Consider the following 12,904-nt stretch of genomic DNA (forward strand, 5'->3'; position numbering starts at 1 on the left):
TTGTTGATATTCTAAATGCCACCAGTCCTTAACCATGGAACTTAACACAGGTATTGGCAGATGTTTATACATTGGATTTCTCATAGTAAATTCAGTATGGAAATATTAGATTAGGTCATTTTGACCTTGTGGGAAGAGTAAACACTAAAAGAAGGCTAAGAAGGAAGCTTTTGTCTTTTTCCTTTAACTCTGGAGATGTTTACAGACAGGATTCTAAGATGGAGGTTTGTACAAATAGGGCAAGTCAACACCTAATAAAAACATTGAGTATTAATCCTCGCTGAACTTTCTCTCCCATAACTCTCTCCTTACCGCTAGTATATACCAGTGTGATCTTTATCTCATGTATTATTATATATATATAAAATGCATGTATATGTGATATAGGGCCTGTGTTATACAATCAATAACAGGGTAGCAAAATAGGGCAATACTAGGGTGAAGAAATTAATAACAAGTATATTTTTTCAAGTGCCTAAAGATGACAAACATTATACATATCATCCCGCTTGTCTTCATAATAGCCATATAAATCCAGTATTATATAAAACCCACTACTAAATCCTAGAAACGTTGAGTAACTTGTCCAAGACCATATTGTTAGTAAATAGTACAGTTGTAGTCAAACCCAGGTTTATCTGAATTCCAAACCTTTGCTCCCTTCATGCTACTTTTTAAGTTGCAACATTTCTAAATGACAAGAAAAGTGAGTTTACTGAGGATGTTAGAAAAACAGACTGTTCCAGAAATCCAAAACAGTAGCAAATGCCATTAACCCTCTGTGGGCAGAGAAGAGGAAAGAGCAAAGGGACAGGCCAGAACAGGCTGGGCCAAGTGACAGCGCCTCCCCCAGAGGGCTGCGTGGTGTCCAGGTGGCATCAGCATCAGTTCACTGTTGCTTGACCTCCTTCGTCAAGGACAAAGCCTATGTCAAGGACACTAAAGCTGAAAGCAGACAAGCAGGAAACAGTGCTCTCTAGAACTTGGAGCTTCTCCAGTCTATGATAAAATATGATTCAAGGTAAAACTTTGTTGACATCACTCTAATTCATGGCAAAACTTCACACGGAAAATTCCATAATATATTGAGAGTAGGGAAATTAAGAAATCCCAAATGAACAATAGGGAAGGATTCAGGAACCACTTCAGTCTTTTTTTATTGACTTCTTTTTGATCATCAAAGTTGCTTTCATCTTCATAGTGACAATGGCTTTTTACAATATTTCTTGCACTTGTTCTGATATCTTCTATTAGCTGCAGTTTACCAAAGAAATGTCAGGAAATACCCATGGGTAAAGCTAAATATTTCATATTTGCAACCATGAAATATTGGGTTCTTTCCACAAGGTCCTAGGAGGTAGCTAGGAAAAAATTCCAAATTGTTTAAAATATAAACCAAATAGCAAATAATGGATATTTGACAATTGCCCATCTATATTTAATTTAACTTTTATTTAATCTACATTTGACTGTGCTCCCCCACTTCAATTTGTGACACCAGCAGAAGTGCTCGAAAATAATTGAAAGTATTGTCACATCCGTTTTGTTTATAGATGAGCTTATTTAGGATACTTACAATATGGAAATTGTATATGATTTTCTTTTTTTGCCATCTGTCAAGACAACTACAATAACAGTAGCTAGCCTAACATCAGCCAATCATAAACAACTGAAATGTGCACAAAACAGCTTTCTGGAACTTTCTTCTCTTTTCTTTTCAACCAAATATTATTATTCTGATACTAGTTCCATAAAGAAACAAAATTGAAACTGGCAGAATTACAAAGGACAATTTCCTGGGCTGCTTTTTTTAACTTGCCTGCTTAAAACAAGTTTAAATTGTCTCTGTTTTTCATTTAAGAAAAATTCCTGTGTTTTTGATTCTATAAAAACAAAAAATGAACGAGGCATTTTAAAAGTTGTGTTTTTAATTAAAAACAAAAAGCTGCTTCTCATCAGGTCTTGATGGGTGGTAGCCGTCCTGCCCACCACTCACCTCCTGCCCTCAGCTCTCCTCCCTCCTCACCCTTGGCCGGTCCGGCAGTGGCCAGCGAGCCTAAGCAGGCTCGTCCATCCCTCATCACAAAGGATTAATTTTCTCCTTAGGAATATTAAGAAAACACTAGTAAAATTAGAAAATACTCATTTTCTGTCTAAGTCAGCCTCACAGAAACACAGCCCTTCCTGTAAGCCATAAATAGTAATTAAAAAACCATCACTATTTGTGTCCATGCCAGAAGTTAGTAATTTCTAATTCCAGATAAAATCTCAGCAAGAATCCCGTAATCACAGCAAAGGGTATCAAACCTCTGATGGGACTTCCGCGTTGTGCAAAGAAACTGAGTCCTCAGGAGAGGCTGTGCCTTCCCTGGCCCAGCAGGAGAAAGAGGAGGCAGATGCACGCAGGTGAGCTACTCACGCCCAGGATATTACTTTCCATTATATGGAACAGCATGTAAAACAGACCACTACATAAAACAGATCTATGCCACTTTTCCCTGTGGTTCAGGTATGTGTAGAACTAAAACTCACTTCCCTAACAAACAATATCTCATTATTCACAATGACTCTAAGTAATTTGCGAGCCCTGGCCAAGATAATTCAGTATGATAAACTATGGAAAGAGAGAGAGAGAGCGAGAGAGAGGAAGCAGTAGTCTAAAAATTTATTTGGTCCTCTTAACTCTGTATAAAACTTATTTATCACAAAGGCACTGAACAATGTCCAATTTTTAACCTAATGTAATGTAGATAATCATATGCATGTAACAAAACCCCTCCTTCGCATTAGATAACTTCAAGTTTAAAAGTATTTATAGCTTTGGTTACCCAGGGCATTCAGTTTCCTTGAAGATTCTTTTAAATAAATGTATGAGAAAAAAACATTCCTTCAGAGAGCAAATAGATAAAATACAGTGCTGTGCATTTCAGAGCAGGCAGGCTTTATCGCTCAACATTTTGTTCTTTTGATCAGCATCTTGTGCTAGATGGATAAGTCATAGTTGCTGCCCTCAAGGAGTCTATAGTCTAGTTGAGTTAAAAAAAAAATGTATAAAATGGAAAACCCAAGCATGGAATTTAAAGAAAGTTCTTTTTCTTCTGAAGGGCTTGGAGGCTCAGAACCAGCAGTGTGGCAAGAATACAAACACTGATACTGCCTTCCATCTCTCTGACCCCCTGGGGGGTGGAGGGAGATCTTTAGTCCCTGAAAGCCTTGGGCCTGCCACCCAGGCAGGGCTTGGCCCTTGCTGACGTGGAGTTGTTCTGAGAGCCTGTGGGGCTGGGGCACCCACTCCTTGTAGGGCGGGTGCCAGGAAGCGATGCTCCCACGGGCCTTCTCCCAGAGGAGCAGCGGCTGCCAAGAAGGACCTCATGATTCTTATGGCCTGTGTTTTGGGGCACCAGCTGGTTCAGTGCTCAGCCTTACCTGGTGTGAATGTCCAAGCACTGGCAGTCTGGTCCACACATACAAGTCACCCATACTTAAGCTCCGTAGTGAAAAGCCAGCCACTCCTCACATTCATCCGGCATTGTAGCAGCCACCTTAAAGTTTGATCAAATACTCATTTAGGAGAGACCCTAGTGACCAAAGATAGTCTTAGTGTTTGTGTTTGGGGAGGGAAGGAGAGCAGAGGCGGTCCCAGGGGCCCAGGTCGAGATGTGGAGGAGGGCAGACAGGAGAGGCCTTGAGGGCTGGTCTGAGGGACCCTAGGCCCCTCCCTGTCACTGCAGGTCACCTAACCTCTCTGGAGATCAGTCAGGCATACCTGTTGATGTGCGCATCAGAACTAGAAAACGTGTATAAAATACTTCAGAAGCCCTAAGACCTACTGCAGATGCAACGTGTGTGATTATGAATATTCACAATTGGAGACAGAGACAGGTCGGGCAGGCCTCAGGGAAAGGAAGGACACGGGAACAGAACGAGGGAAGACAAGAAGCAGGAGAGTCATGAGGGTTGGGGAACAGCAAAGGGGGTTGAGTGAGAAAGCAGTAGAGCGAAGAAGAAAACAAGACCGCTAGAAGGAGACAAAGCCTTTGATCCGAGTATCTGCTCTTTACCGAGCACTGCTCTGTGGCAGGGCCTTTGCTGCCGGCCCTGATGCCCAAGTCAGGAATTCGGTCACTGGCCAGAAAGCTGCTGTCAGCCATTGAGGATTTTTTCCTGTTAACTGGGTACCATTACACGACCATGTTCATAGTCCAGAAAGATGAATCTGGCAGCAAAAGATAAGATGAGCAAGAGGTGAAAAAGAGATTAATTCAGAGGTTCTAGCACTAATATGCACACCACTGGTCACTCTGGAGATTGTCAGAAAGTGGAAAGAAAATAGGGAGTAGATGGAAGACTCAGAATTCATGGAGCACAAAGATTTAGAGGCCAAAGGGAAGGACTATGTCAAAAACATGTCCTTTTTTTTTTTTTTTTTTGATGAGGAGCCTGAGGTGCTAACATAAGACTTTTCTTGGGAACTTATAGCTGACAAGCTGAAGCTGTAGCCCAAGAGAGAGCCCCAGAAATGTTAACACGTCTGAACCATCTTGGTGGGGGATACACAAAAGCCCATGGAATGTGGGTGACACTGACAAGGAAAGGCCTCGAGCAGGCCATGGCCATCCCATGCCCAGGGGACCAGAGAAGGTAGGCGAGGCTGCAGAGGGTTTAAAGGGAGCAGGTGCTCAGGGAGACAGGAGCAGAACCAGAAAAATGTGATGTCGTAAAACCCAGGGCTGCCTAGTAGACACGACAGTTCTAGAGAGTGAGGACCTATGTGTCCTCTTCATGGCAACCATGGGCTTGCTGTCCAACGCAAATACTCTAAAGCCTTTGAGTCCGGAGTCTCATCCTCAAAACCACCTTGCCCACCCCATGTCCCTCGTTCATCTGCGCTCTTGTGGCACTCTCTAAGAACTCCATTAAAGGTTCTCCCACTCAGCAAATCCATGGACTAAAGGAAGGAGGGAGGGCAGAAGCCAGGAAGGAAGGATGAACAGTACCACATGCTACAAGGAGTTTGAGGATAAAGCTTTCCCAAAAGCCACCCACCTTGGGATAGTGAGTTCACATCCTTGGTATTGGGCCTCGTACACATAGTCTAAGCATATTCTTTTTTTTTTTAAGATTTGCTTTTATTCATTTATGCATACAAGAACTGGGGTGCAGGCCAGAGTTACAGGGAGTGAGAGGACTCACCAGAGACAGAGTGGGGAGCAGAATAGGCAGACTGACTGAAATCCACTGCTGAGGAGAGCAGCAGGGGAGACAGAAGAGGTCTGCTGCGCCATGTGGGTCAGCTCCCTGGCCAGGGATTGAACTCACCCCGCAGTGACTGGCAACAGCTTGACAGTGCTGAGACTCTAACCCCTGTGCCACCAGCAATCCCCCCCCCCAAGCATATTCTTGCCCAAATTTTTGTTAAAATAATTATCGACAGTCTATTCCTACTGTCACCTGGGGTGTGTAGGATCACTGAACCTTCTCTTGGCTTGTGAGCTTGTCCCCAGACACTGAGGCACCAGGACTTGCAGGGGGGAAATCAAGAGGCTACAAAGCCCACACTCTGCCCAGAAAGCCCATCTTTCCTTTTTTATTTTTCTCAGCAGTTTTTTCCAACTTATTGAGGTATAATTGACCAAAAAAAAAAAAAATGCCGATTTAAAATGTACAACGTGATTTGATATATCTTGTGAAATGATCACCATAATTAATCTCGTGGACACATCCATCACCTCCTATAATTACTTTTTCTCTAGTGAGGCCACTTCACATTGACTCTCTGCAAATGTCAAGGGTACGACACGGTCTTATTAACTCTAGTCACGGTGCTGGACATTCAATCCCAGAACGTATTCATCATCTCGCTGAAAGTTCAGAGCCTTTGACCCTCCTCTCCCCAGCCCCTGGCAGCCACCATTCTACTCTGTTTCTATGAATCTGACTGTTTTTGGTTTTAAGATTCCACCTGTGAGTGAGATCATCTCTGCCTGCTTTATGCCTCTGAGCAGAACATCCACCCGGCTTGTCCAGGTTGCCACAAAGGCCACATTGTCTGCCTTTTCCTCTTCTCTTTTCCATTCAAATCTCTCCCACAAGATGCCCTCATATGGATGAGGCAGAAAGACTTCTACAAAGTCTTTGATGTTGTCTAGAGACCTTAGCAGTTACTTCCCCAGGTTTCTGGGCATAAGAAGAAAATCAGGTACTGGTAGCTTCTGGCAACATAAGGCATGTCGCCTTAGCAACTCTGCCTGTTACCCCATTATAAGGGCTAGCTTTTGTACCCCCAAGGAATTTACTTAACTCCCATAGTGCCTGGTATTCTATCAGGAAGTAGCATGGATATTAGGACCAACATCAATATATTTAAAGCTTTCCTTGGCTGGCACTGCTTATCTTGAAACCACCTCAGTGGTCATCAAGGGTAAGGAACCTATAAAGTCACCAGCAGCCTTCCAGAGGAAGATGCTATGCAGACAGAAAATCAATTAAGCAATAATCGTGACAATTGTTAAAAGGGAGAATTAGTCTTTTGCAGATTTCCAAGCCTTTAATTTCCATTTTCCTTAGTGGGTTTTAAAACTTCACAGTCTTAGCTGCTGTTGGCTAACTCATCTGTAGTGAAATCTATTTAAAAGTACTAACAGCTCGAAACTATGTTTTGTCCCAAAGCACATTATGAAAACAGGAATAATAATTGCAACAGAAATATAATTCAAAGACTTTTATTGACTTTTCATGTTTAATGGTTATTATTCTGGCTTGTTTCGAGTAATTTTAATAACCACAGTTTATTTACAAAATGCAGACTAATTCTTTTGTTCCCATGCCAACAAAATACATTTGTTCCCAGACAGCTGGTATGATGCATCATTCTAAAATTTGAGTTGTTATGAGGGATAGAACCACATTTAATTTTGGCCACATCTTAATTCTCAATGAGAGATCACATACTCGCCTCTGTTTTCTGAAAAACACTTGTACATCATCAGGGACTTGAGTATTTTTATTAAAATATACATCCATAGAAAAGAGGACAAAACAAAGGGACGTTGCCTGTGACTTTTAGTGAGAGTTTTGGGTACAAGTTTGACTTGCTTGGTCACTGAAATCTACTGGAGTAATTTATGAGGACCGTTGTGATGAGCTGGTGTGATGATCACAAGGCCATGTTTTCAGGGCAGCTTATAGCAGCTCTGCTGGGGTGCACTGCTCTGCGTTTTATCATTGCTTTCTTGATTCCCTTTGTTTTGAACTTCACTGGGCTTGTGCTGGGGGAGGAGAGAGGAGGCGGGGCCCTGATGCGCCTGCTGCATGTTTTTAATCCTGTGCCTTGCTGACATCTGAAATCCAAGTGTCTGCAAAGCACCCACTGCATCTCGCAGCTGTTTTTCTATAAAGCATTTTCTGCATTGTTGAAGTGGTTCTTCGTCAGTGCAGTGAACACTGGGGGGCTGATGAAGACAGACGGGGGTTGTGGGGGGTGGGTGGTGAGAGCCACAGGATTGTGCTGGACCCTGACCAGGGCCTGTGGCTGTGCCAGCCCAGGGCTGGGTCTCGTCTTTCGCTCCTCTAAGTAATGTGACAATATATTCTCACATCATTTGGCTTAATTGTTTTAGATAGTTCTAGCTGTTCATCTTTTTGAATGTTATTTTTTTACTCCAGAAATTTTTGATCCAAATGATTGACTCTAAATCTGTAAACGATGGAGGCACTTAAAGAAAAAAAAGCCAGAAGCAAAAGCTTAAAGCCAAATTGTGTTCCCCACCACCTTTTTAAAATCGGTGGATGAGGAGAATTATCAAGCCTTAACCTGGGTAATCAAATATAGTCTCCCAGGAAGATAAAAAGGAGAACATGTCCCTGAGCGAAGTCCTATCAAGCCTTACTTTTCTGGCAGCTACTCAGCCCTGAATTCATGGAATTGAGTGAACAGCTGGAAAGAGGAAGTAAAAGGAGAGATAAACACAACATGGTAAAAGAGGGTGGGGTGAGTCAGCATGGTTACAAAGGAGAAATGTTTGATGACTGTTTATTGTGCTTGTCACGTTCAGAAAACAGTATCCAATACTCTAAGATGCTGCTTAACTTGCGATTCCTTTTCTCTGATAGTCCAGCCAGAAAAGAACTCCTTTTCCTATTGAGAAAGGGCTATTTGAGGTAGAAGCAGTTGAATGGTTTATTGTCCAACAAATGGCAGAGCAGAGGTGTTTCAGAGGTATCAGGCGTCTATCAGTTTAAACTAGAAATAAGGAAAGAAAGGTGATTTTTTAATACAAAGGAAAATTCAGAAGCTTAAAAGGCCACTTGAATACATTTTCCATGTAGATAGTCTCTTGGTTTTCTATACAGAATTAAAGGACATAGTTCTAGTTGGAAAAAAAGCATTATTAGAAGATGTTCGAATGCAAAGAATGACTTATTCAATCAGATGGAAAAAATTCAGTCTAGTAAAGATTATAGCATCATTGACATCATGAAAGTTTCGTGAAATGTGCGCCCTAGTTTGAGTCAGACAACCGAAGACCTCCTTAGCTCTCCATGTAGAGACATGACGTGGAAAACGTGTTGTCTTTCAGAAATGTCTATCATAATAGTCACTTAAACCATGTTTAAATAATAATAACATTTAAATAATAATAGACATCGAAATAAATATCTATCATAATAGACATTTAAAGATCCACTTGTGGTTTAATCTGTGAGATCAACACTCAGCTTCATTGGGAAATGGTGAGCAGAAGCAGGAGTAGAAAGAACTCTGATGGAGTTTCCTCATCTTTATGAAGAATTCAGGAAGGATTTTTCCACTTATTGACGTTAATCCTGACAGACTCACGTGGGGGGTGCTCTTCCCTGCTCAGGTAGTTAGCAAGGTGTGGTAGAAAGGTAAAGGCACGGGCCTGTGTTGATTCTTACAGCAGCAGTGGCGGGGAGTCGAGGATCTGGCTTTTGGTCTGTTGTGCCTTGTAGAGAACCAAGGCAGCCATTTATCATTTTTATTTTCATCTAGTACTTTTATGAGTTTTGTTTTACCCTTTAACTCTTTAATCTACCTCAAATGTGTGGTTTTATACTGTATGAGGATTCTGGTAGACTGAACGGCCCCCCCAAGAAAGTCCATTCCCTAATCCCCGGAATCTGTGGGTAAGTGCAAAAGAACTGCAACTGTGATTAAGGTTACTACTAATCAGTGACCTTCAAATAGAGTGGTGACCTCAGGGTATCCAAATAATGAGCCCAATCTAAGGACTGGGCCATTTAAGGGCAGAGAAGTTCTCTGGCCGAGATAGAAGAGATGTGGCAGGAGGGACAGTCAGAGAGATTCTAAGTGTGAGAATGACCCACTGCACCATGGCCGAGTTAAAGTTGGAGGGCGCAATATAGGGAAGATTGTAGGCAGCTTTTAGGGACGGAGAGAGCCTCCCAGCTGACAGCCAGCAAGGCACTGGGGACACCAGTCCTATGGCGTGTGTGTGTGTGTGTGTGTGTGTGTGTACACAATATCCATCCCATCGTCAGCTTTCACCACAGAGGAGAGATGATAGTGTTTACCTCCAGATGGTGCAGGTAACTAGACAGACACACAGAAAGCCTCAGAGTCCTCTTCACGCGCAGTTAGAAGCACCCCTCCCTTCCAAACTGCCCTTTCCTCAGCCACAGAGTGGGGCTCTGCCCAGTCCTGCTAACACCGCCCTGGGACCTCTCAGATACGGCAGGATCCTCCTCCTTAGGGTATAGACTCCCCCCACTTAGGGGTTAGCGGGTTCACAGCTCTCCCAAGATCCCCTCCCAGAGCTTGCAGACGGCAATCAGGAGGGTCACTTTTCTGTAATGTCACCCTGTGGTCTGACCTTCAGATTCCTGGCCCCCTCGCCACTGTTTTCCTTTTTGCCACCTGCTTATAGTATTTCCCTGTTGGGCCAGCTGCCGACTATTTGTCTTACCCGCCCCCTCGACAGCCAATCAACAGACATCTGAGAAATGCATTTCCCTTTAGACGGACATAGTCTATATGATATTTGTATTGTGATACATTTTGTCTGTTGCACTTACATATTTGTTCTAGCTGTTTATGACAGTAGTTATTCTCTCAGGGACAGTAATGTGAGCTGATTTCCCCACTCATTTGCACCGAGCTTAATCTTAGTATCCCCCACCCACTCACACAAAACACTGTAGTGCTTTGCACAGCATGCGTAGGGCATTCAGCCACTTGGTCAGTGAATACATGAATAACGCATTCCATAAGTTTTTGGACTCAGATTGGCTGCCAACCAGATGTATAATTCTGAAGTGGTGTCTACTTAGTTTCCATGGCCTTTAAAACTGCTAACGTTTTGCTTATGCCTATACTGACCTTTTTAGTGAAGCTTGCCTAAAATCGAGTGCAGCATATATGGAAATTATGTTGGTTAATTGTTGCCCATTTCACATCTTTGCAAGTGGTGGCATTTAGGAGCAGCTAAGTCGGGGAGGAGAGGGTAGGTTGAAGCCTGAAGAATGCATGATGTGTTTTTGTGTTATAAAGTTGGCACTTTTGGTATTTGGCTTTTAAACAGGTGACAAATAATGATAAAAGTGTTTGCATTTCTGCGTACAAAGATGTTGCCAGCATATAGCAAATGTCCTGAGAATTTAAATTATGGAATTGGAATTTTTAAAAATTCCAGTTACAACAGACATTCCACTTGTAGCAATATACAGAAAGGAACAGCACCAGACAGTGCGTGGAACTGCCGTAGGTCTGGACTCTGATAGCTGTGCAGCTATGTATGTGAGCATAGCTGGAGTCTGTCTGAAAATGACAGGACACAAAAAAAGTTTTAGAGCCTCTTTTAGTAACAGTAACCCTCAGAGAAGGGTTACTGCCTCACCGGAGGGAGAAGTAGCATAATTTAAACAAGACAGAAGGTTCTTATTCAGTTAGCAGATATTTAGGGGACACCTACCAGCAGCCACTGTGCATCCTGGAGTGTAAGATGTGAGGTACCCTTCCCCTGCTGGTGCTCAGACCCTGGCAGAAGAGATTCTTAGAGTTAACTTGTACTCGCGTTAATGGGGCCCAGCATGTCCCCATTTCTCCTCTTTCAGACCCCACGTTCACAACCCTTCTTACTGACTCCTGATCTTTGGCGTTTCCCATTATCACAGGTAACCTGGTTTCTGGTCTCTCCACCCTGCATCCTCTCTCCTCAGTGATGGCCCCTGCCCTCATTGGCTCAGCCTCATATGCTGCAGCGATTCCCAAAGTTTAATTCCAAGGGCACCCCTCTTTCTATGATGCAGGCCCTGCATTTCTCTGCGTGGTGAAACATGGATCTCAGTCTGGCACATCAGACTCTAGGATCTAAAACCAAAGGTTTTATTGAAATAAACCTGCTGCTAAATCTAAGTTTTATAGCTGATCTGACAGTAGTTGCTCAGTGTAACAATATCAACAAAAGGAAAGAAAAATGAATTATTAATAACAGAGCCAACCCCATAGCGTAATGTCAGTGAAGAGAGAAGGGTGGGTGGGCCTCTCCTGAAATAAGTCCCCTACCCACTTGCTAAAGTTATTGGGGCCAGAGGTGTTAGGTATCAGGGACCAAACCCATTATTGCCAGTTACCCCTTGAAATGGACACCCATGAGCGCCTTCACCAGAAGGCCCTGCTGGGACCGAGCGGTGAGATGTGGACACACTGGGCACCAGGACAGGGTGAGGAGGGACAGGCCTCTGTGTGGTGGACAGACACAGAGCAGAAGAGAGCTCCCCAGTCAGTTTTGCAGAGTCCTGGCCCGCTAAACCTGTCCCAGGCTTACCTGGGGGTGCTGACTCTTATCCTGAGCTGGTGGTGCTGAATCAAGAGAATAGAAGCCTTTCAAATGTAACAAAACTGGAGAGGAAAAGAAACCCTTGTTTTCCATCCCAGGAAAGGAGAGAAAGGAGGGCAGACTTTGTGCTGTTGTCAGAGATGCTTTGATTCCTTTTCAGCTTGTGTAATCCCAGGAATGTTGCTCCCCAAAAGCCACATGTAGTCGGGTGGTTTTAGAGTTCTCTCTGCCCTTGTGGTTATGAATTATATAGACTTTTAGTGCTTAACTACAAACAGAGGATTTTCCAGGTGGGGGATCAGAGTTATGAAAAGAAAAATGCTGAAATACAAGTAACTGGGGGGTAAGGGGTCTCTTGGATGTGGGGATTGTTCCTGACTTGGAGCTGAAGGCCTGCCCTTGGTATTGAACAGCTCAGCCTTACCTGGGAGGCCCTGGGGATTAGTCAAAGAACAAAGCCTGGGTGGTTTTGATGTGTGAATTATTTACAAGAGAAAAAATAAAGTAATAGAAACTAGACCTGTCACTGACTTTTAAGTGGATGATGTGGGGTGACACCCCTAAGGACACTTCTCAGCCGTGGACCCCACTCTGAAGGCTTCCCAGGAGGTGGGAGGAGCTGGCGCTAATACCCAGGGGGCCTGGACGGCTGCGCTACTGTCGGTTTGGCTCTTCCTGGCTCTACAAGGCGTTTCTCCCCAGTATACAGATATTACAACTGATCCTCTTCCTGCTTCTGCTTTTGTCTAACTGTTAAATTTTAAATAGACCTGTACCTGAAATGAGCTCCCGCTCTCATTGCCTTTCCTGGGTTCAGCTTCTGGAAGACTCCTCTCAGCAGGCTTTTAATTATTGTGTCTGTTTGTTTGCTTTTTGGCATGAAGGAGGAGCGTTTTCAGAACTCATATCCTTCCCGTAATCATTTATAGAAGGACCGAAGAGAAGTATAGAAGATTCTGGACTTTGGGAGTTTTGGTGGTGGTGGTGGTTACTTTTTGGTGGGCTTGGGGTTTTGTTTCTCACTTTGTAACACGTTAGAGCGGGACCACAGTTTCATGACATCCTCAAGCAGATCCTGACTCAGA

At 43.4% G+C, this 12,904-nt stretch overlaps 1 protein-coding gene across 1 annotated transcript in view; it reads left to right on the top strand.

Moving 5' to 3' along the window:
* CEP112 (centrosomal protein 112) overlaps positions 1 to 12,904 on the top strand; it is a gene marked incomplete at both ends in the record, with an annotated part of 340,823 nt that overhangs the window by 305,116 nt on the left and 22,803 nt on the right. The gene's annotated exons all lie outside the window — the stretch shown is intronic.

This window comes from Talpa europaea (genome assembly GCF_964194135.1).
Source record: "Talpa europaea genome assembly, chromosome: 7".
NCBI classification, from domain to species: Eukaryota; Metazoa; Chordata; class Mammalia; order Eulipotyphla; family Talpidae; genus Talpa; species Talpa europaea.